A 25157-nucleotide genomic window follows, 5' to 3' on the forward strand; every position below is an offset into this window, starting at 1 on the left:
TCAGAGTCTTAATATATTGTTTCTCTCAACTTGTTTTTTTTGGTTAATTTTTCTATTGTTGTGTTTTGCCACTTTTATGGGTTTTTTTTTGCATTTATGAGCATGGCCATGCTAACTTGTGGCTTGATATTTTGTTTTTCTTATGCACCCTCATCTATTTTTCTTACTTTCATTCTTTTTTCTTGGGTGGGTGAGGAAATTAAATAGGTCCTTACAACCCATTCTGTGGGTTTCGAGTGTGGTGGGAAAAATCGAGGGAGGTATGTATTGAGTAATTCAGTAATTTACTTGTTCGTTGCTAAATAATTATATTGTTTCATTGAATATGGAGGATCATCAATGAAACCATTGAAATATCTTTACAAGAGAGAGATTGTAGTAAAGTGCAGAGGTAGAGGTAAAGGTAAATGAAAGTTCTTTTTGGGTGCAAAACTGTGTATAATTTGCTATAAAATTCTTCTATGAAATACGATCATTCTCCTCCCTCCTTACATATTCACGGTTGATGATTTTTAATGTTTGCATAAGATCTACTTTGTAGTGTATAAGCCTACCCATAATATTGTTGGCTCTATTTAAGATTTCTCATAAAATATTTTTTATCATTTTTTATCTTTCACACATGTTTTGCGCATTTAATATTTCTCATATGTTTTTGGTGTACAGGGTGTCCTTGGTTGGCCATTGACACATTTTCGGGTTACAAATCAGAGTCTTAATCTATCGTTTCTCTCAACTTGATTTTTCTTTGCTAATTTTGGTGTATTCTACTATTGTTGTTTTTTGCCACTTTTATGGAATTTGTTTTTTTTTGCATTTATGACCATGGCCATGCTAACTTGTGGCTTGGTATTTTGTTTCTCCTATGTGCCCTCATCTATTTTATTTCATTATTTTTTCTTGGGTAGGTGAAGAAATTAAATAGGTCCTTGCAACCCATTTTGTGGGTTTTGAGTGTAGTTGGAAAAAGCGATGGAGGTATGTATTGAGTAATTTACTTGTTGTTTCTAAATAATTATATAGTTCCATGCTCGTTTTAATTTAACTCATTTGTTGATTCATAATCATATCATATGTGTTTGTTTAAATTTAAATGAAATGCAAATTAAAGGAGGTGGAAGAGCATTGGTGAAATCATTGAATTTCTTTGTGTGAGAGATCTGGGGCACTATAGCAAAGGTAGAGGCAATGGCTTTGAAGGTGAGTTATCTTCTAACATTAAGGGTGAGTTCCTTCTTTCGTTTTTCCATTGACATTTCTTATTTTGTTGCATTTGTGATCATCACATGCTAATTTTTTTAGTTGTCAAGTCCTTTCTTTAAGAACATTGGTTCGCCTCTTTTTTCACTTATTTAATGTTCACCATTACTCATCAAATCTATGGTAAAATTTCTCATAATATTATTTAATAATTTTCATAATACATTTGTTGTTTCTCTTAAGGTTTTGTGATTTATGTTTAATATTTTTCAGTTTGGTTGGGTAGTTTGTGAAATAAAGGCAGGTCCTAGTGTTGATGTAGATTCCATAGGTGCATTAGGTGAAAGCGAAGGCTAAGAATTATGAGTTGTATATGATTCCATGTGTGCTTATTTAAATTAGATGCATCTTATATTTTTTGTGATTTCTTCCTTTATTGAGTGCATTGCATTGCAAATAAAGGGAGTTGTAGAAGCATTAATGAAACTATTGTTTACTGAGTGCACTGCAATGTAGATAAAGGGATGTGGAGACATGTTGATGAACCTATTGAAATATCTTTGTGGGAGAGACACGGGACAATTTAGAAAAGTACAAATGCATGAGACAAAGGGTAAGTTCTCTTTTGGTTTTGTTATGAGTTTCTTTTTGTTTCAAATATGATGATTCTCCTCCCTTTTTACTTATTTAGGGTATACAATTTGTGGTCTTCATAATATGAATTTTTACATAAACTTATTGATAGATTTGTGATTTCTCACACTACATTCAATTTTTGTTTAGTATTTCTAATGCAAATTTTATTTCCATTTTAAGATTTTTTGCTCTTTTTTTTGGGTTTAATGAGTAGAGAAGTTAAGGTAGGTCCTACTCCAACAAAATCTTTCACTTCTCGAGATAAAGTCCAAAGGCTCAAGTGTGGGATCCCGTGTACTCAAGAGAAAGCTAATTGTTACTTCACCAACCTTCTTCCCACTTTTGGCTGACTCTCAATGAAGGTTCTCCCTAGTAGATCTCATGGATTTAATATCATGGTCCAACCAAATCAATAATTCCATAAGGACTCTACTTAAAATATGACCAATCAATGGATTGAACCATTCGGTTTTAAGGTGGATAGGATTGCTAGAGGTATTTTGGGTGATTTTTAGGCTTGAGTTCAAAGGAAAAGGTCCCCAAAGAGACAAAAGCAAGGAATCACAAAGTAAAACCCCAACAAAATAGTTTAAATGATTTATGAGGACAAGGGGTGATGGAGGATAGAAGATTAGTGCTTTAACATGCCAATATATTTTGGGGGCATATGGGATCAAGGAGCAACACAATTGGAGAGAATGGAGTAGCTTTAGCTTCAAAGAACAAAATAGCTTAAATGATTTATGAGGACAAGTGGTGATGGATAGAAGATTAGTGCCTTGACTTGCCAATTTATTTTGGGGGCATATGGGATCAAGAAGCAACACAATTGGAGAGAAATGCAGTAGATTTAACTTCAAAGACTAGAGCAAACTAACTTTTGTGCCCTATAGTTTTCACCTAGTGTCCTTCAATCTTCAAAGATGGGATAAGGGAGAGAGAGCTTTGCTTAATTCATATTGAAAGAGCTTGATGAAAGTTCCAAATATGCTTGGATCAAATTTACCTTCATGGACTAGAGTAGACTTATGTACCCTAGAGGCCTGAGACTAGGGACCCCCACAATTTCTAAGGATAAATAAGAATTAGATGAAAATATTGTTGAAGGAAGATAATGAGTTAAAATTACTACAAAATTATGGTGAATTTTTTCATAACACTTATCCATCAACTTGAGCAAGATAAAGAAAAATATCCTACTTGACTTATTATGTATCTATCAAAATTCACTAATAACCATTCATGAAAAATGTTTATCCAACAAGAAGGCCTTCCTCATCAAGATCTACCAATATCTCTCAAGAGAGAACTATCCACATCAGTGCAAACTTCTCATGAAGTCGTTCAACTCATCCATCCATAACCAAAATTATGAGACGAGGAAATTTTAGAAATTTTAGACTTGCTAAGGGATTTCTTATAAAGGAGGTGCTCAACTTCCCTTGCGTTAAAATATTATTTTTCTAGGATAAAAGCCCCTATTCTAGCCTATGGAGGGGAAAAATGCCCTCTTCTTTAATGAAGTAATATAAAGTATATAATTTGAGGAGGATTGATACCACGTGTACAAATAAAAGGGGAACAAGCCCTAAAAAAGTGACCCATCTCTAATTGTCATAGTACTATTGTCAATGCTATCACCAATGGGATAACTCTCCTCTACATTGCCCCTTTTTACAAAATCACGTCACTGCTAGCTTTTTCCCACATGCACAATCTAATATGCCATGGATTTGTCATGTACCTAGCCTTAAGTTGTCTCCCTTAGGAAACATGAGATCATCAAGCTCAGATCATTTCTCAAATGGCATATTTTATGCAATGTTGTTGCATTACATGAAGGTTGTAAAATCTATCTAAACTATCAATATTTTGAACTTGCTACGTTCCCTTGAACTTGTCACTGGATCTTATCATTGCTCACTTATGTCAGGTTTGCACTAGGTTTCAACCTACAAAAGATGAAGATAGCAATTGCACAAGCCACAATTTATGCACATGTCAATCTTTTCATAGGTGATTTGGTCTATAGGTAGAATGCCAAGGTATAACACAACAAATAAAGTCACATCAATAGGAAGCACCAACTTCTAAGATTCTCCAACATCAAGTGGAAGGAGGCACCAACCCACTGATTTATAGGCTTTAATCTGAAGGAAGCTCCAACTCCTTGATTCACTAGAATCGACTGAAAGGAGGCACCAACCCCCTAGTTTCATTAGCTCCAACTAAAAGGATGCACCAACATCCTTCAAGCACCAACTTTTTGCACCAACAACAACTTGACTAAGCACCACCTTGCCACCATGAATTATTCTAACGCTGTTGGAATTTCTAAGTTTAACTCGTTAGAAATTCTTCCTGTACTATCTGATTTATTTCGTCCTACTTGTTCAATTACTTAACAAGTTATTTACAATGTAAATACTGAAAATAAATACAAGTACAATATCAATAGATACAGATCATCCACTGAAAGTAACCAAGCACACAAGTGACACTGTTGTTTTTGGACTAATGTCCCCAGAAAAACCCAATGTGGGAAAACTGGTGCAGCGATTCAGAGGGTTTTATTATTATGCAGTTTTAGAATACAACTTGGGTGCCAGAAATGGCTCACCCAACAGAGAATGCCCTCGGCAGTAGTACCTCTTAGTCGGAGATAAATATTCTGTCTAAATCACCGGATGAACGATCCCACAGCAACAATGCAGCTTTTGTTGCTCTGCGTCACTCTGATAGGGACTGTCACCCCATCCGGCTCTCCAGCTCTCAGTCTGTCCCACTAAATGTTCCCAACGCTGCCTCCAGACCCTGTGTCAGCCTCTCTGGGCTTTGTGTCAACTTTTGGAGCCTCTGCGTTAGCCCCTGGACCCTCTACGTCTCACACATTGGCCCTCTCTGGCTTTGCGCAGCTCCTGGCTGCCTCTGCGTGGCCTCTAGCTGGCTCTGCGTCCCTCTCTCGACTCTGTGTTGATCGAACTGGTACTAAATTTACCTCTTTGCTATGTATTCACTGCCCCTCAGCTGCAACTCAGATCACTCACTCAATTTCCTCAGCAAACCCTGCCCCAGAAAATCGAGTTCTTGATATTTCTTGGTGTGTTCTCCAACTGACCCTCAAGCCTCCTCTTATACTTTTCTTGTTGGTCCATCAACAACCAAGATTAAATCTCTAATCAATGGCTAATATTAGATTTGGCTTGATCCATGAATTTTGGACCATTCTAACCCAGTTTTATATTAATACCCATTAATATTTTATTTTTCCTAAGTTTAGACTTAGGAACTCCATTAAAAATATTAATTATTTTAATATTTCCCAAACTGGTTAGATTTTTCCCAAACCATTTCTGGTACTTGGAGATCTCATGTGCTTTAGCCTCTCCACCAATTTTCGTGGCTAGAGCACATCCGATGCTGCCCCAAATCAACACTCCCTCTTAGCTTAGACTGTGATCTAGTAATACTCCTCACTGAGTATCACCATGATCATCCAACATCGGTCCCTGTGCTGATGTTAGGCCTCGCCGCCCAACATCCTCTGCACTGTTGCATCTTGTACTACTTCCCATGGCCCTGCCACTGCCACTGCTGCATCTGTACGATAGCTCCCTCTGCATCCGTGCTGCTGCCCATGGCCCTGCCACTGCCACTGCTGCATCTGCACTGCATCCCCTCTCATCATGCTGCATCGTGCTGCCCATAGCACTGCCATTGCTAACTGCTGCACTACAACTTAGTTAATAAGAAGTAAGTAATTGATCCTCCCAACTTTGACATCTCTGGCAGGCTAGAAACACTCCCGATGTTGAAGCTCCCTCTGTCACTTACAAGTGTTCCCTCTACTGACCTCTGCGCTGCTGCAACAACTCTATGCATCTCACATTGTTGCCTCATGTTGGCCCGGGACTCCTACACTGTAGCATCCTCTGTCGCTCCATCCGCATTCATCTCTACCGACATCTGCCAGTCCTGCTACTCTTCGGGGCTCCCGTAGCAAGGTATAATCCAAGAGGTTGGGTACCTCGAGGATCCTGCCCCTCATCACTTGTAGTTCGTCTAACTACAGCTCGAGGTCTCTCCACTTCCTCTCAAGTGGCGCATGAGCACTCATGGCACAATCGTCATCTATCTCCACTTCTTTCTTTGCCCTCGCTGGTGCTGCCTTGGTCTCAGAAGCCTCTCCCTTGCTCTTCTTCCTTGGACACTGGCTCGCATAGTGACCTAGTTCACCACAGTGGAAGCACTTGACCTTGGAGAGGTCCTTCTTCTTTCGTTTCTCCTACTTTCCCACAGATGCTAGAGCAGCATCCTCCTCTTCCTCTTTCTTGATTCTGACCCACTTATTGCTACTCCCTACCTTGGTTAGCCATCTGATCTCTTCTTGACGAAGAGCCTCCGACAGTTCCTCCCAATCTGGAAGGTTCGACCTGCCTAGTAAGCTCTGGACAAATACCTCCCAGTTCTTTAAGACTGCGTTTAGTGCGGTCCTCACCAACATCTCCTCATCCGGTGTGGCCCCTATGGAAGTCAGTTGGTCCCAGATCTCTGTCAATCGCCCAAGGAAGATATCTATCTTCTCTCCCCTTTGCAGCTGGTATGACTGCAACTGATTTTCTAGAAGCATCTTCCTCTACACAGAAGTATGTTGATACAAGTTCTTCAGGGCATCCCACATCTCATTTGTCATACCCTGCTCGGCAATATGTGGTATCACATGATCCTTGACCTCGTCAAAGATGATGCACTTAGCCCTAGCCATTGCCTCTTCGTACTTCTCATTTTTAGCCAGGTCAACTGGGATCGTTATCATTTTCAAGGCGAAGTCCTTCATGCGATGCCTGTCTAGAATGGACAAGATTCTGGCCTTCTAGACTACGAAGTTGGAAGCTCTGTCTAGTCTGTCCTGATCTCTCAGCCCATTCAATGCCATTTAGCACGCTCGACCAACGCCTCCCACCCAATAAGTAAATTGAACCTTTAGGTGCTCGACCAAAAGGGAGAGGAGAGGGATGGAGTCACTCACTATTCCGATGGTGAGGACCGGCAGGGTGCATAGCACGCTCGACTAATAAGGCCGCCATCGGCTCGACTGTTAAGGAGAGGCCCGGTAGGGGCTCACCATTCCGATGGTGAGGGATTTATCGCTCATCCATCATATGGATGAGGGTGAGCCTGTCGAACTCTCGACCTATGGGAGAGGTAATGAACGCTCGACTAAAAGGCCGCCATCGTGAGATAACGTGTGAGATCCGTTAGGGGCTCGACTGACGCTGCTCCTCTTTCGAGTCTCTCTACTTCCCTCTTGGAAGTCTTTTGATCGACTCCTACTGAGTCTCTTAACTTATCGTTTGGAAGTTCTCCGTTTGACTCCCTTTGAGCCTCGATTTCCCTTCTAGAAATCCCTCTGCCAATGTTGAGATGCCCCACTCCGATCGTTTGTGCAACTGCACCACTGATCCAGATTTCTTGGCTAGAAATCCTCGGCAGCAACTCCCTCCTCCTTGGTCTTGCCCTGTTAGGTACTGTTCTGACCACAATACCGCACCAGCTTCGCTCCGCAACTCACCCATGTTGATTTTGGGTAGCATTAGATGTGCTCTAGCCATGAAATTTGGTGGAAAGGTCGGGGCACATGAGATCTCCAATACCCAAAAAGTGTTTGGGCAGATTCTAAACAGTTCAAGAGATATTAAAATAATTAATATTTTAATGGAGTCCCTAAGTCTAAACTTAGGGAAAATAAAATATTAATGTGGATTAATATGAAACTGTGTTAGAATGGTCCAAAAGACATGGATTAAGTCAGATCTAATCTTAGCCGTTGATTAGGGACTTAATCTCGGCTGTTGATATGTCAATGAGAAAAGTATAAGAGGAGGCTTGAGGGTCACTTGGAGAACACACCAGAGTGATCAGTGATTCTATTCTCTAGAGAGGGGTTTGTTAAGCAAGATAGAATCAGTGATCGGAGTTGCAGCTGAGGGGCATTAAGTACAGAGAGATAGAGAGGTAGAGATAGTGTCGGGAGAGCAGCGCAGTAGCCGGGGAGAGTGACGTAGTAACAGTCAGAGCTCACGCAGGGCCACGCAGAGGTAACCGGGAGTTGTGCAGAGCCTCAGAGATGCCAGTGTTGATGACGCAGGGCCACTTAAGGCTGACGCAGACCCATCTGGGGTGACGCAGGGCCAGCGTTGGGCAAAGAGGGGCTGACGTAGTCCAGAAAAGGCTGACGCTGGAGTTTCTGGGGCAGATTGGAGCTGAGGAGTTGGCGGAAGGATTATCCTGGGTTTCAGCCAAGAGATTTGTCTCAAACTGAGAGGTATTACTGCCAAGGAAATTCTCTAAGAAAACCCTTAGATAGCTGCACCGATTTTCCCACGTTGGGTTTTTCTAGGAACATTGGTCCAAAAATAATGGTGTCATTTGGTGTGATTGTTTTTTTTTTCCTTCAATAGTTGATCTGTAATGTGTTGAGCATGCACTAGTGTTTATTTTCAGTATTTACATTGTAAATAACTTGTTAAGTAACGAAACAAGTAGGTAGGAATAAATCAGATAAAGTGCATGGAGGGTTTCTAACTAAGTAGACTTAAAAACTTCAACAACCCACAACCTCCTATGCCTCAGCAATCTGAAGGTTTGAGCCTCTAGGCTCTGCGCAATCCCGACACCGACAAAATCTGCACCTCCTGGCCACATCGTCGATCCTTCCTGACTGAGAAAGATGACTGGGCACTACGTAGGTCAGGTCTTCTCCTCTCTGCCCAACGTTGATCCTCCTCCTGGCTCAAATTTATGAAGCAGGCTCTCGGTGTCACCCCTTCCTTGCTGCTTTTTGCTAGGAACAACTTTTGTCACTCGGGACAACTGTTTCTACTGTTGCTACTCTGCTCGGTTGATGCCTTCAGTTATCCTGTGATCTGCAACCACCTTCGATACCATGTTGGAATTTCTAAGTTTAACTCGTTAGAAATTCTTCCTATACTATCTGATTTATTTCTTCCTACTTGTTCAATTACTTAACAAGTTATTTACCATGTAAATACTGAAAATAAATACAAGTACAATATCAACACATACAGATCCTCAACTGAAAGTAACCAAGCACACAAGTGACACCGTTGTTTTTGGTCTAATGTCCCCGAAAAAACCCAATGCGGGAAAACCAGTGCAACTATCTAGAGGGTTTTATTATTATGCAGTTTCAAAATACAACCTAGGTGCCAGAAATGGCTCACCCAACAGAGAATGCCCTCGGCAGTAGTACCTCTCAGTCGGAGACATATTCTGGCTAAATCACCAGATGAACGATCCCACAGCAACAATGCAGATTTTGCTGCTCTGCGTCACCCTATTCGGCTCTCTAGCTCTAAGTTTGTCCCACAAAATGCTCCCAGCGCTGCCTCTAGACCCTGCATAAGCCTCTCTAGCCTAATGTCAACCACTCTGGGCTCTGCGTCAGCTTCTGGAGCCCCTCTGTGTCAGCCCCTAGACCCTCTGCGTCTCACACGCTGGCCCTCTCTAGCTTTGCGCAACTCCTGGCTGCCTCTGCGTCCCTCTCTCGGCTCTGCGCTGATCCTCCTGGTACTAACTCTGCCTCTCTGCTATGTATTCACTGCCCCTCAGCTGCAACTCACTCACTCAATTTCCTCAGCAAACCCTGCTCCAGAAAATCGAGTTCTTGATCTCTCTTGGTGTGTTCTCCCACTGACCCTTAAGCCTCCTCTTACACTTTTCTCGTTGGTCCATCAACGATCGAGATTAAATTTCTAATCAATGGATAATATTAGGTTTGGCTTGATCCATGACTTTGGACCATTCTAACCCAGTTTTATATTAATACCCATTAACATTTTATTTTTCCTAAGTTTAGACTTAGGAACTCCATTAAAAGTATTAATTATTTTAATATTTCCCAAACCGGTTAGATTCTGCCCAAACCATTTCTGGGTCTTGGAGATCTTATGTGCTTGAGCCTCCACCAATTTTCGTGGCTAGAGCACATTCAATGCTACCCCAAATCGACAGAGGCACCAAACAAAAGGAGACTTAAATCTTCACCTTACACCACTCTACCACTGAAGATGAGGTATTTGAATATGATAGATTACGATGCTTAGCCACTGCACTTGATCATTGCACTATACAACTACTACTCTAATCATTGTCCAACCACTGTTATTAGCAGTACTGGTATTAGTGTTGTCAATACTATTGTTGCACTGCACTGCCTCTACTTGAGTCCAATTGTCATAGTACTATTGTCAATGTTATCACCAATGAGATAACTCTCCTCAACACTGCCCCATTTTACAAAATCACGTCATTGTTAGCTTTTTCCCACATTCACGATCCAATGAGCCACAAAGTTGTCATGTATCAAGGCTTAAGTCGTCTCTATTGCTACCATAGGAAACATGAGATTATCAACCTCGAATCATTGCTCAATTGGCATATTTTATGCAATGTTGTTGTAGTACATGAAGGTTGCAAACTCTGTCTAAACTGTTAGTATTTTGAACCTACTACTTTCCCTTGAACTTGGCACTAAATCTTATCATTGTTCACTTATCTCAGGCTTGCACTATGTTTCAACCTACAAGAGGTGAAGATAACAATTGCATAGGCCATGATTTATACACCTATCAATCTTTTCACAGGTGTCTTGGTAGGCAGAAGGCCAAGGTATAATATAACAAATAAGCTCACACCGACAAAGTCACTTGGCCATAGTCTGTAGGGCTCACAAGGTCACATCAGGATAGGTCTATATTGTGAAAACTCAAGCATAAGGTATGCACTGTCACAACAGAGGATAGGTCTGTACCATATATTAACACTTAGAATATACCACAATGAAACATGTGTGATCACACAACAAATACAAAATGACAATACCACAATGAGTATACAAGGTTGCCTCGGTGATTAACAAAATATCTCTTTGGTCTAAGATAAACACAAAAGTAGTGCAGTGAATGTCAAAGATAGATATGCCTTTACTCTAGGACAACCACATAGATAGTGTAGGAACAATACCAAGCCCATAACCAATGTACAATAAGAAGAAAATATAGAGTATCCTCGGCCTAGGGTCATGCAATGATAGTGAGCAGGGTACCTTCAAACTTCAAAGATCAAAAACTCAACATTCTAGACATATCTCATGCTGCTACAGGTTTGCAAATGAGTACCTTGGATTAGACCTAGATCAAGGTACCTTCAAACTTCAGAGATAAAAACTCAACATTTTGGACATTTCTCAGGCGACTATAGGTTTGTAAACGATTATCTTGGATCAGACCTAGATTAAACTCAAAATATTAACTAGGACAACCCTGAATTTAGCCTTGAAACAACTCCAGACCTCGACCCTTGGGACAAATCTCAACCTTTTGACAAAATTGAAACTAGACCTAATAGACCTATGTTGACTCAGAATTCAACCCTTTAATAGCTCAACAAATTAGACTTTAATTTGGCTTAAACAAACTTCAAAATTCAGCCTTGACAATCCTTAGAGCTCGACCTAGAAAAGGCCTTAATCAACAAAAAGTTGACCTTTGATATGCGTTGGATCCATTTACCTATGACTGGCTTTATTGAGGTCTTTGTAGTCCACACAAACTCTCCATTTTCCTCCCTTCTTTGGTATGATAACCAATGGAGAAACCCAAATATAAGGTGAATATAGTCAACACTCAAAAAATTTTAAATCTCTTTAACTATGTCCTTGAGTGTTGGGTTCATTTTTCTTTGGTTTGGTGGATAGGAAGATAACTATCGTGCATGTAGATATGGTGCTTACAGATAGTAGGGTGAACACCTTGCATGTCTTAATAATTCCAAGTGAAAACATAATTGTGCGTCTGCAACAAATGAATTAGCTCTGGCTTTTGGCTAGGTTCTAGTTTCTTATTTATGTTAAGAGCTCTACCAGGGTTGATTTCTACAACAACAATAGATGGTTTGAGGGTATTTGCAATAAAATAGTCATCTATGTAATTAAGGAAGATGGAAGTGTTATAGAGCTTGCTATTTCATAATAAGGCACTATAGTTATCGCCAAATCTTCTGTCTTCAGTGCTTCCTCATTAATTTGTTCACTATGTTCTTCGATTTGGACATCAGAAGGATACATACTTTGCATTAAGTTTGTAAACATTGTGTCGTCAGTGGATTCCTTCAAATTTAAGGCCTTGTTTATGGTGATAATTGGATGAAAATAATCTTTGGGAAAACTCTCTATATTGTCTTGGTGAATTCACAATGGTTCCTCATAATAAAGGAAAGGTTGGGCAAGAGGATACAAGGTAATATTGTGAACTGAGCTGCCATGGTAGATTGTAATATCTCATGATTTGCAACCAATTGGGCCAATAGCCAACCAAGATCTTTCCAATATGATAGGATAACCATTAAGCGCACTTTTAGTATGTAGCACTACCCAATATGTAAGGTTAATTCTCAAGAATTGATAGACATAACTACATCTTCTACATCACTATTCAATATGTTGGGTATTCTCAAGAATTAACAAACATAACTACATTTTCTGGGAACCCTTTCGCTTAGTAGTGGATCTACCAACCATTTGAAGAATAATGCGGATTTGCATCTTAAGAATCAATAGACATAACTACATTTCCTACAACACTATCCAATATGTTGGGTATTCTCAAGAATCAATAAACATAACTACATCTTGTAGGATCCCTTTGAAGAACGATAAGGATTTGCCTTAACATCCTTTGAAGGTTTAACTTCTCCATGATGTCTTTAGTCAAGACATTGATGGCTCCTCCCAAATAAATATAAATGTGCTTTGGGATGAGTTTCTTCCCTATGCAAACATCTACAACATGTCTACCTAGATCAAAGTACTTAGGAGTACCAATATTTCCCAACATAAGGTTAGGAAGTTGACCTACGAGTTGAGATGATTTTAGGATCCGGCTTCTCGCTTCTTGGGAAATCACTGATGGCCTTACTATAAATGGGCACATTCTTGATAGCTTGAAACAAAAAGATATTGACACAAAAGCTTGTTTCATTCCCCTAAGATATCAAACTTAGATTGAGGCTTAAGTTTGGGCTAATTTAGTCTTTCCGGAAAGGTGGGTTTTCATATTGTTCTTCAAGTGGAGAAATATTTGGACCTGCATCAAATTGAGTAGGAAGAGAAGAACTTGGATGCTCTTCATTCTTTTGTTTGAAGGTGATTTTTGGATTTGAGTTTCTTATCATTTTCTTGATCGAAATTGTGCCCTTTCACAATGTAAGGTCGTGAGAAAGTAAGTTGAAAGGTCTATTGTTATGTCGTAGACTGGTTGGGCTTATTTTCTATTGGGATTAGGTGTAGGGTGGGTAGTCAACTTTGGTTTCCTCAGAGGATGTTGGTTGCTAGGCTACTGAGAGGTGGAAAAAAGCTTGTTTTTTCTTAATTCTATGTTACCGGATCCGTCAGGTCTAATGGTTGGATCAGCGGATCCACGGATCAGAAACAGATTCGGATCCGGATCCGCAAAGATCCGTTCCGTCCAGCTTTTCTGGGGTAAAAAACCGTCAACGTCAACGCACAAAATTTAATAATCCAGACGCAAGCCAATTAATCATCCAGACGCAAGCCAATTAAGGAATGATAAGAAATGGATTAATGAATTGGCGTATGCGAAAATAAACTTCCATTCGGTCCAGCGTCTCTCGGGTAAAAAACCGTCAAGGTCAATGCACAAATCTGCAGCAAATGTCAGAACAAAATTCGAAAACAAAAAATTTAATCATCCAAACGCAAGCCAACGCCAATAAACTAGGGAGTCTGCCAATTAATGAATCGCGTTCGCGAAACTAAACTAGGGGACTCTACCAACGCCAATTTATTATTTTATGTTATTTGACCATATTATAAGGTTTAATATAAAACATTATAAACTTTAAAGTTTAACGCAGGTTATGTAAAGTTTATAATCCACTCATATTTATTCGGATATTTTAAAGTTTATTTTGAAATTTAAAACTTAAATTTTTATTTAGATATTTTTAAAGTTTAAAAAGTAAATTTTTATTTGGATATTTTAAGGTTTAAAAATCTAAATTTTTATTTAGATATTTTAAAGTTTAAAAATAATTTTTTTTTAATCAATTTTCAAGTTTTAAAAGTAAATATTATAACTAATAATTAATGTTTAAATATATATAAATAATGTATTAATTTTATTGTGATTAAATTAATAATTATTTTTAAAGTATTATATTGAAGTTATATATTTAAAAATTCACATATAATTTCTTTTTATTTTTATATAAATTTAATTAATGCTTAATTAACATTTATAAATGATATATTAAGTTTGAAATTATTTATTGTATGTAAAAATTATATATTTAAAAATTAGCGTATGTTTGTTTTTTTGTTTGTAATATATAACTTTAAATTTTAAAAAATTTAAAATGTTTTATATTTGCATGTACTTGTCGTTTCCTTGACGTTTCCGGATCCTGGTTTTTCAAAAAACTGGCGGATCCGTATCCAGATCGGAATCCTAGTAACTTAGGCTTAATTGGCCAGTATTGTTGAGGCCTCCATGGTTGTTGGTTTGGTCATTGGTGAGTATGGAATTTGAGGGAATGGTATTGGTTAACAAGAAGGTGTGGGCAAAGGTCAAGGTTGTTGGATCGATAAAGGAAATTGTCAATGCCATTGGCTGGTAGGAAAATTTGGATTATCAACTTTAGGAATTAATACTATGAATGTGGCATTGGTGGCCACATGTACTTTTCCAATTAACCTAACGTCCACCTCCCTAAGAAGATCATTTCCCATTAGGTTAAAGAAACTCATAAACAACTCTAGCATTCACCCATAAAGCCCTAGGATTTTTTCCCTATTCATTGAAGAAAGAACGACATAAAGTTCAGAGCTAGAAACTTCTTCAAACATATCTTTATTGTCCTCTTTTGACACTAATCTAGGAAATTGTATCACCACTTGAATGACCTTTGCTATATTAGCCCTAGTTGGCTCTTGAATACTATTTTCCAAAGTCTCTAACTAGCTCAACTAAGTCATGGAACCCCTTTACGTCAAGGCCATTTGCATTTTTCATGCTCCAAATAGAATTGATTCTTTTTCTATCAAAGTGATAGAAATGCATGGTGTTCTTCTACCCAAAATCAAGCTAGGTGGCTTTTATCTTCATCCTTCAATCCATATCCTTTTGCCTTAACAATTTAACCTTCCTTTCTTACTTTCAAGTTTTTTCAATTGCAACAATTCATCATCTTTGAAAATGCCACTATTTTTATCAGAGAATATCAGTCAATTGTTTTAGGATTGAGTCAATGAGTATTATAGTTACTGATGATTGTAACAAAGTAAACAATATGTTGAATGCTCTTTTCAGTACTGTGAGGCATGTTTTAGGTTGAGGGGTCTCTAGTAGTAGGTGAACCTTCTTTCTAATTGATGGATGACTTCATGTCCATGAATCCAATGTACCCCTGAATTTGAGTGCATATAAAAAGTGTCTAAAGTTTGAACAATACTGTGGATGCCTAAATATCTATTTTACACATATGAACTAACACACCTAGAAACATTTCTTGTATTCCATACATCTAGATGTTACTTTTCCCAAATTATATTCTCACTAATCCAATTTTTCAAGTAGGACAAACTGTTTAAAATCTGCCATAGCACATTTACCTTTGAATCTATGATTTCAGTGGGTGGTTAAAATAAGTGTTCTGATAACATCAAGGGACGAATATATCTGCAATAGCAATCAAAGCAACATCTTTCATATGAGGTAGATAACATTGTAAAACATCAATTGTTATGCCCAAGAATCCAATGTACCCCTGAATTTCAGTGCATAAAAGAAATTTCTCAAGTTTCAACAATATTGTGGATATCTAGGTTCTAAATATATGATTTAAGATTTCAACTGCCACCCCTTTCTACCTAGAAATATTTATTGTATTGCATGCATCTAAACGCCAAGTTTTCCAAAATATATTGTCACTTATCCAAATTTTCAGTTAGGACAAACTGTTTAGTTCTTTTTTCTTGTTCTTGTCTCACAACTTGTTTTTCAAAAATTTTGGGTCTTTTGCAACTTTGTAAACTATGTTTTGTTGTATGATTTTTTAATTGGGACATGGCAAAACTATATTTTTGATGGTAAAACAATTTTCTTTCTTGTGAATACATTAAACACATTGATATCAACATTTTTAGGAGGTGATGGAGTGGATGAAGATGGGAGTAGACTGAATTTATAAGACATTAGAAAGCATGCAAGAAGATATTAGCTAATATCTATATAATTTATTTTTGGTTTGTAGGCTCACATTTTTCAGTCTCGTTTTTTTTTGTTCAATTTAGTATATTGTTGGGGATGCATATTGTGATTAGTCCAAATGTTGTAAATACAACCTTTTGATGATTAGTTATATGTACTTCCTTGTGTAGACTATTGTGACCTCATGCAAGGTAGAAGAAACTTTTGTGCTTCCTCGAGATGTTATAATGTTGGCTTAGGACGTTCTGCAAAAGAGGAACCCTACTGCTGCTGAACATATTGGAAAAAAGGTATGGTTTGGAATGGTGCAGAACTTGATGTTGCAACATGTTTTGTCTTTTTTTGCTAATGAACTTTAAGGAGCTAACATTTTGGATGTATTTTATGGATTCAATGTTTGTGTAGCATTCTTCGTTTGTATTTATGCAACTTGCTTTGGTTTTCAGGAGTGCTATGACTAACAGGGATAGGTAGGGAAAGGTGGTACTCATGTCAGAGCAGGTTCTTTTCACATTGGCCTTTGCTTTTATTGTGCAACATCCATACACATATTGTTTCTGCAAATCAAGATTTTTAATGTTGCAGAAAATTCTTTAGCACAAATAGCATGGAATTTTGTGAATAATGGGTGAGTGTTCCAGTCTCTTATCCTTATTCTTCAATATTTTATGCCTTTTGGATTGCATTCATCTTTGGATTTTCAACAAGATTAGAAAATGGCTTTATGTGTTATAGGGATTACAACCCTTTGCCATCCAGTGCAAGCCTCAACATATTGATGTTGGAGCTATCTTTCTTGCTAAGTTTTTTAAGGTTAAACTGCCATTAGATGGAGAGAGGCCTTGGTGGGAGGATTTTCATGCATCTCCTCGCCAGTGTGAAGGTTAGCTTATCTGCTTTGATATAATATGGTGTTTTTGTAGAGTGTCCCAAGTTTATAATAATCTCAAACTTTGCATAATGTCATCATATCTAAATACTTGTTGATTGCTCATACACATCAATTGTTGTTAGGCGAGATATATTTGGAAGTAGGGGACTGACTATTATAAGTGACTTGTCAATTTGTGACATGTAGGAATCTACCCACTACAATTGTTAATTTCTGTGCAAAGGTTAGCAATCAAATGTTGGATCTATATGAACAAACCAAGTCAACATCCACTTCAAATGACATCAACTCTCCTTAAGGTGTGGATAATAAATTAAAGTCTTCATATAAGAATATTATATAGGTTTAGTTGAGTGAAAAGACCATATCAAAAGCAATTATTGCAGTAAACATCCATCATTTATTTATTAGAACAATTTTATTCACAACAACTTGAGTTTGATGATATTGCAGGCAAACACCAAATATAAATCCATGAAATGACAAGGCTGCAAGTAAGACTGTGCTTGGGCATGTAAATCAAGGTTAAATAATTCCAAATTTTGTTACAAACTGATTAAAAAAGCACATCTGAAACAATAAAGAATTCAACTACTGAGAGTAAGCTAACATCAGTGGTAAGTTGAGGGATATACAAGAGCATTTTGTCAATGCAAATTCTGGGGTTATTTGTGTTCATTTAAATTAGGCATCTTAATTTATTTTTTGTTTATTTAAATATTGAGTGCAATGCAATGTAGGGAAAGTAACATGGAGGATAATTGATAAAACTATTGAAATATCTATGTGAGAAACACTATATTATAGTGCAATGAAGAGGTAGTGGTAGAGGTGGGTTCTCTTTTGGTTCAAAGTCCATGCTATCTGTTGTGGAATCATCATATTGGTCTTTGTTTTATATTTCTCATAAGATATTTGGTGTGTATTTAATATTTTTTATAAGAATATTTTATGGTCTCTATTTAATACTCTTCTGTTTTTTGATGTGCAGGATGTCGTTGATTGGCCATGGACACTTTTTGGGATTGCAGAGAAGAGTCTGTGTCTACTATTTTTCTTTTTGTTTGTTTTGTTTTTGTTATTGCTATTTGTATCTTTTGCTATTGCTTGTTCCTTTGTTTTTTTTAACAACTATGGTTGTTATTTTTTTACATTTTTGAGCATGGCCATGCTAAATTGTAGTTTGATATTTTGTTTTTCATGTTTGCTTTCCTTCATGGTTTTTGTTTTGAGTTCTGTGAGTGTGGAAATTAAGGCAAGCCTTGACAACACATATTGTGAGTTTAGGGCTGATGAAGATTTAACAGATGTAATGGACAAAGTTGAAGGAGGTATGTATGAAGGATTTCACTAGTTTGTTGCTAAATAATTTAATGGTTCCACTTTGTTTTAAAAGAACTCTTTTGCTACTTCTTATATCATGTGTGCTCATGTAAATATATCATAGAAAATATGTGTAAAGGAATGTAATTGAAATCTTCAAGCATAAGAAAAACTTGCTTCTAATTGAGTAGAGTTTGTAGATATGGATGAAACAAAACAAAAATTTCAATTGAAGTTATAACCATACTAGTTTTCATCTATAATTGGGAGGGGTACTAAGCATTATGACCATACTAGTTTTCGTCGAAAATTGGGAGGGGTACTAAGCACTTTGGAGGGTGTGGGTTTCTTATGTGTATTTGTAGATATGGATGAAGCAAAACAAAAGTTTCAAGCGAAGTTATGACCAATCTAGTTTTCATCTATAATTGCGAGGGTTACTAAGCACTTTGTGCCATAGGAGGGTGTGGGTTTCTTACGAATGTATTTCAATCTCAAATTTTTAGTAAAACATGACACGTAGAGTTTGTAGATATGGATGAAACAAAACAAAAGTTTCAATCGAAGTTATAACCATACTAGTTTTCATCTATAATTGGGAGGGGTACTAAGCATTATGACCATACTAGTTTTCATCTATAATTGGGAGGGGTACTAAGCATTATGACCATACTAGTTTTCGTCTATAATTGGGAGGGGTACTAAGCACTTTGTGCCACTAGAGGGTGTGGGTTTCTTATGTGTATTTGTAGATATGGATGAAACAAAACAAAAGTTTCAATCAAAGTTATGACCAGACTAGTTTTCATCTATAATTGCAAGGGGTACTAAGCACTTTGTGCCATTGGAGGGTGTGGGTTTCTTATGTGTGTTTTTCAATCTCAACATTTTTAGTAAAACATGACACATTGGTCTTTTCAGCTTGATAATATCTATTGCTTAATGTTTTTATGAAGGAGTCACAAGCGTCATGGAAGTCTTCCATCTTTCTATCATAGAGGAATACACGTTTGACAGGAACTTACCACAGTCGAGAAATATACTAAACATAAAAAATTTGGCCTCGCACATGGCTAGAAAAGAGTGCAACCAACTTTGGTATGTGTAGGGTCTATTGAAGGGGTTTGATTTTCTTTCTGCCATTTCTTTTAATCAACGTTAGTTGGGTCTTAATTTGCATACTAACCTATCTCTTATCTTGAGATGAAGCCTCATACCTCATCCTACATACGTGTTTTTTCCATTCTTCAATAAACTTTCATTGGGCCTTAAGGCCACACAATAACCAGTCCTGGAACCACACAATAACCTAGGAATATAGACTATCTAAAACCAAAAAGGGTCTTTAACTAGACAAATAGAAGTTGAAAGCGAGCCTCAAAAGAAACAAACACATTAGAAGATTGAAACCATCGCATTCTCTTCATTCCCAACACTACATTTATTTGGCACTTCCTATGATTCTTCCATCTTGCCACTTCACACAATTATGTGACTTCTAGTGGTTAATTCTTGCAGAGGGTCAAACAATTTCTAATTCATCTCTTGGCGTTAAGATCCATCATTGTCATATCACGAAGCTGCATGGTTCTTCACATTACTATGTCATGCTGGTTTGAGGTGGAGGTCCCACACATTTTTACTCTCTTGTACTTATGATAGGTGTGACTACTTCTGGTGGCCACTTGTCCAAGCTTTACTACTTTATAATGTTCTCGTTACCCTAGGCATTAACATTAACATTGTATATCTAAGCAATACCCTTAGAATAACTTAGGAATACAACTAAAATGGAACATGGTCTTTTACTAGACAATAGGGAGAAATAAGTATGCAACAAAAGCAACAAATGCATAAAAATATTGAAGCCATTGATTTATCTCCATTCTTAGGACCTTATCCACATGTACTTGCTATGATGCTTCTATTTTGCCACTCCACATAGTAATGTGATTTCTAGCCATTAATATTAGTAGAGGGGGAAATAACCTATTTTTTATCCTTCTCTTTACGGTTAAAATGATATGAGGGTGCATGTTCCTTCCCCTACATGATTGTGATGGTTTAACGTAGAGTGACCACATTTATTTACCTTCTTGCACTCATGATATATTTCAAGCAGACAAATCGATTATTCATAATGAACTTGGTTATAGGTAAATTTAATATTAAATAAGGCCAATTAAGATCTCTCTGTAAATTATGGAAAATATCAGTTTATGATGTTTAATTACAGACATTCGTGACATTTTTAGTCCCTCCCTCTTGCCAAGGACTATAGTTTTCACGCAACAGATAAAATCATTTGAAGGTATATTAGTTTGCTCAGTTCAATCATCTTTATCCTAAGTTTTATCAAAATTTAATATTTATCTATTTTATTTATAAAAACGTTTTCTTTTCTAAGTTTAAAATCCCTTTTCATGGGTTCATCCTTACATGATTTTGACTTGAATCTCTTGAGTATGGGCTTTATTTCTACTTGTTAGGATTAATCAGTCATTTAAAAAAAAATATTTTTGTATTGATCGTTATGTAGGCTCTTTAAATAATTATGGGATTGTAGAGCTCCCTGCAATCAATGGTTTGCAATTATCTGTATTCCATGTTGTAGGTGAGACATTGCAATCTTGTTCAGGTTTCAAAGTTTGCTACATTTGATGCTCTATATATCATTTTTTTGGATGGGGTGGGTGCGTCATTTCTCTAACAATTTTTTCTCATAACTAGGCCTTCAATTGACTTGCTAGTAAGTTCCAATGTCATTCTAAGCACCAAAGGCATATCCAAAACCATAAGCAGAGGCAAAGGCACCAGAATCAACATTTGTCCTTGTTCCACCTTTCTTGGTGGAAGCATCCATTACAATGCGCTGACTTCTCAACATCTAGTTCAACCTAGCCATATCTTGTCTTCCATTGAGACAAGCCCATCTACAATAGTAGCTCTGGTGACTACATATGCTTAGGGCAAGGGAACAACCTCTAGTTGCTGCGAGGAGAAGCATGATTGAAGATTCAACTGGAAAAAAAATGAGAGTGCTATTTTTAATTTGGTGATTGAAACAATTGGGCTAGGTTTTTCTCTTCACAACTGCAGTTATGCTTCCTAGATCCATTGCTTGAAAGAGAGGAAAAAGAGTTAGACCACTCAACAAAGATTCACAGATTGTAGACCCAAATAGGCATTAATGGTAGACAAAAAGGAGAGAAGGGGCAAGACGTGATGAGAGGAAGGAGATTTTGGAACTAGAGGAACCAATGGGAGGACTAGAAGTTACTACTAAATGGATAAGGGAGGCTATGGATACTACTTGCCACAGCTAGTCATGCATGCAATGACATGGAATGAGGGAACCACATTGAACTCTTGCATAAAATACACCACTAAACCAATATACATGATATGATAATTTATGCACATGACATGACGTTTATGCACAATGGTGTGTAATGAAAGGATCAAATGCTTTTGAAAATCAACAAGCTCACATCATCTTGATAAACAACTCTGCTACTAATGAATATTCTCAACAAGTGGCAAGGACATAAGCAGAGGGCATCACAAACAGAGAGATACAACCTTTGCTCCTTTGTTGGAAATAAAAAATCTCATTCATGTGCGAAGGTAGCTAACTCGATGGATAGTAAATCATAATTGGTTTCCCAAACTTGATGGATAGTAAATCATAATTGGTTTCCTTGCTTAATAGAGGGAGATTCCACTATTGAGAGGATTATACTGAAATTGTTAAGCATTTATAGAGGGAAGACACTTTAGGAGAGAACCCTTACGGGGTGTAATAGTGGAGCAGAGACATACGTAGAGACAAAGGTAGAGCAGGGCAAAGGGAGAGGTATGTTAACCACAGGGGAAGAAATACAAGAATGGGAGCACTTACCAAGTTTTCATTCATAGAAGTAAAAACTTCCATTTTGAAATCCATACTAGGGGATTTGTATCCTTCAAGAGTGGATGGAGTTGAAAGTCCTTAGTAAGGGCCATAACCTAGACCAACATCCCAGCTTGATTTGCTTCCCTTCCTTCAATTCCACATGCTCTGAGGTATTGCTACATGGATCTTGTCTATCTATATTTAGTTTTCATTTCAATAATTAATATTTTTTGGCATGCACGTTGTGAGTTTTTGAAGAACCCAGTATAATGTGGTTCTTTTGATGCAATTCTTCTGACGCCATATATTCCTAGTGAGCATGATCAACCCTGATAAATATAGCCCAAAAGAGAGTGCCCTCATGCAAAAGATTAGGTAATAGGGCCCCTTTAATAACGAACACCCTTGCCAAGCCCTAGATTAGTATAAGTGTGGTTCAAATACCCCCTTATCGAGAGTCTTGCTTCTTCAGATAAGTCTGCCTAGCTAGTTGGTTTGGATTAGAGCATTGTTGGGTATGGAGGGAACGGGGCCTTTCCAAGACTTTTTGTTTTTAATGAAGTGTCGCCTTGCGTCACTAATTAAGTCATTTCCTGCCTGTATTATAATGTTGTAATGATTTACATACTGCGTGTGCTTTCCTCTTTGGGTATTTAATGAAGTGCCACCTTGCCTCTATGACTAAGTCATTTCCCTTGCCTTATTGTAATGCTATAATGGTTTACATTTCGGGTATGCTTTCCTTTTTGGGTGTTGGGCACCAACTCCAACTTTCCTAGGGCCAAGCCATAATAGCTATGAAATATGAGCTTTGGAGGTTGCAAAGGGAGGTCCCAGACAATGCTTTTAATGAGGATGGTGAAGGTAGTCAATTCTATTACAACTTCCCTTTGTAGGGTTTCTAATCCACCAATAGGGAAAGCGAAGGTAGTTATAGCACGAACAATGCCATAACAAGTAGTTGCATACCTAAAGGTTGCAAAGGGAGGCCCAAAACAATGCTTTTAATAAGGATGGTGAAGGCAGCCAATTCTATTAGAACTTCCCTTCATAGGGTTTCTAATCCACTAGTAGTGCAAGCAGAGGTAGTTATAGCACGGGCAATGCCATAAGGAGTAGCTGCATACCCAGGGGTAGTTCCAGTTGCTTACCCATAAGAAACAACACTAGCAACAATGGTGGTATAAGCATCATTAGTGGTAGAACTACCAACACTTAGGCGGCCACGAGAGAAACAAATTATGCTAAGGTGAGATGCATATCAAGATAAATACATAGGTATTGCTCCAAGTACAATAACAATAGAGGAGGTAGTGTTGATTTTGGGTAGCATCGGATGTGCTCTAGCTCCGAAATTTTCTAGGGGGGTTTAGAACACACGAAATCTTCAAGACCTAGAAATTGTTTGGAGAAATTCCACCCGGATGAGGAGTTATTTAAATAATTAATATTTTTAATGGGTTCCTAAGTCTAAACTTAGGAAAATAAAAATATTAATGAGTATTAATAAAGATATGGGTGAGAAGCTTCTAAGATACGAGGATCAATGGGATTTGAAACGTTGACGGAAAATTGGTTTTTACTGTGGGTTCTCTGATTTCTAAGTTACAAGAGGATCAAGTCTGTTTTAATCTTAGTCGTTGATTAGAGACTTAATCTCGGTCGTTGATTCATCAACAGGAAAAGTATAAGAGAAGACTTGAGAGTCATTTGGAGATACACTGGGAAAATACTCAGTACCCCGAGGGAAATCGATTCTCAAGGAGGAGTTCGATTTCAGAGGGAGAGTTGCAGGGTGGAGGAAGAGGAGGGCATCAACAACAGTCAGTGATTGAGGAGGAGGTGACGCAGGGCATTCGAGAGACAACGCAGAGGGAAGAGCAGGCAGACAACACCATTGGAGACGCAATCCTCACGCAGGCTGACACAGAGTGACGCAAAAGTGACGCAGAGGTGGGTGAAGGGTCTCCAGGGTGTCAGAACTTCTCCAGGAAGAGGAGAAACTTTGTCTCAGGTGTTTTCTCTCAGTAGTGTCTCAATTTCTCTATGAAATCATTCCTTGTAAAGCGATTGTTGTTGAAGATTAATAAAACCCTCATCTGTTGCACCAGTTTTCCCACATTGGGTTTTTCCGGTGACAATTGTCCAAAAACAATTGTGTTGATGTGATTGATTCTCATGCTTGTATATCACTGTTATTTTCTCTATGTAATTATGTGATCACTGCAGTAGAATTTATTTTCATATTTACTAAAGGGTTTTTCGTAAATAACTTATTGTGAGAAATAAGTAGGTGAAATAAATCAGTTACTGTAGTAGAATTTCGTATTGGAAATTTTCACATGGTATCAGAGTAGAGATCGGGCAACATGATAGAATAATCTGCTATGATTTGGGAGTATGATGCCGAGACATCAACTTAGAGGGACTCACACAGATCTCCAGAGAAAGAAGAGAGCACGAAGAACATGGATCACAATTACTCTATGTTAGCTTCCAGACTGGAAGAAGAAGTCACTTGCCTAGCAAGTTCAGCCTCCTCTGAGGTTTGATATATAGATAGTGGAGCTTCCTGGTATATGACAGGAATAAAAGAATGTTTTTTGAATTATCAGGAAGAAAGGATGAATTTTCAGATCACCATGGGAAATAAGGCAAAGTGTACCCTCGTAGGAAGAGGTACTGTAGTCTTTCAAACAAAAGCAGGGGATCGACTTCGAGCAACCAATGTGTTGCATGTGCCAATTGGAGATGAACTTACTCTTTGTATCTCAGATTCAAAACAAGGGCTATGACATTTGCTTCATTAAGGAGAAAGTATATGTTAAACACTCGAGTTGGAAAAAGAAGGCCCAGATTGGAATCAAAAGTAACAGGTTGTATAGATTGCAGCTAGAATCTC

At 37.8% G+C, this 25157-nt stretch overlaps 1 long non-coding RNA gene across 1 annotated transcript; it reads left to right on the top strand.

Annotated features, from left to right (window-relative positions):
• The first annotated feature begins 64 nt into the window (after positions 1 to 64).
• Positions 65 to 16740, top strand: LOC149213516 (uncharacterized). The gene is made up of 3 exons (XR_016250344.1): positions 65 to 1813; positions 16316 to 16435; positions 16592 to 16740. It is a non-coding gene; the product is annotated as an uncharacterized LOC149213516 (long non-coding RNA).
• The last annotated feature ends 8417 nt before the right edge of the window (positions 16741 to 25157 follow it).

The sequence above is a fragment of the Pinus tabuliformis genome, chromosome 1_1, assembly GCF_031772625.1.
Source record: "Pinus tabuliformis cultivar Carrire ecotype Pingquan chromosome 1_1, CPIR1, whole genome shotgun sequence".
Lineage (NCBI taxonomy): Eukaryota > Viridiplantae > Streptophyta > Pinopsida > Pinales > Pinaceae > Pinus > Pinus tabuliformis.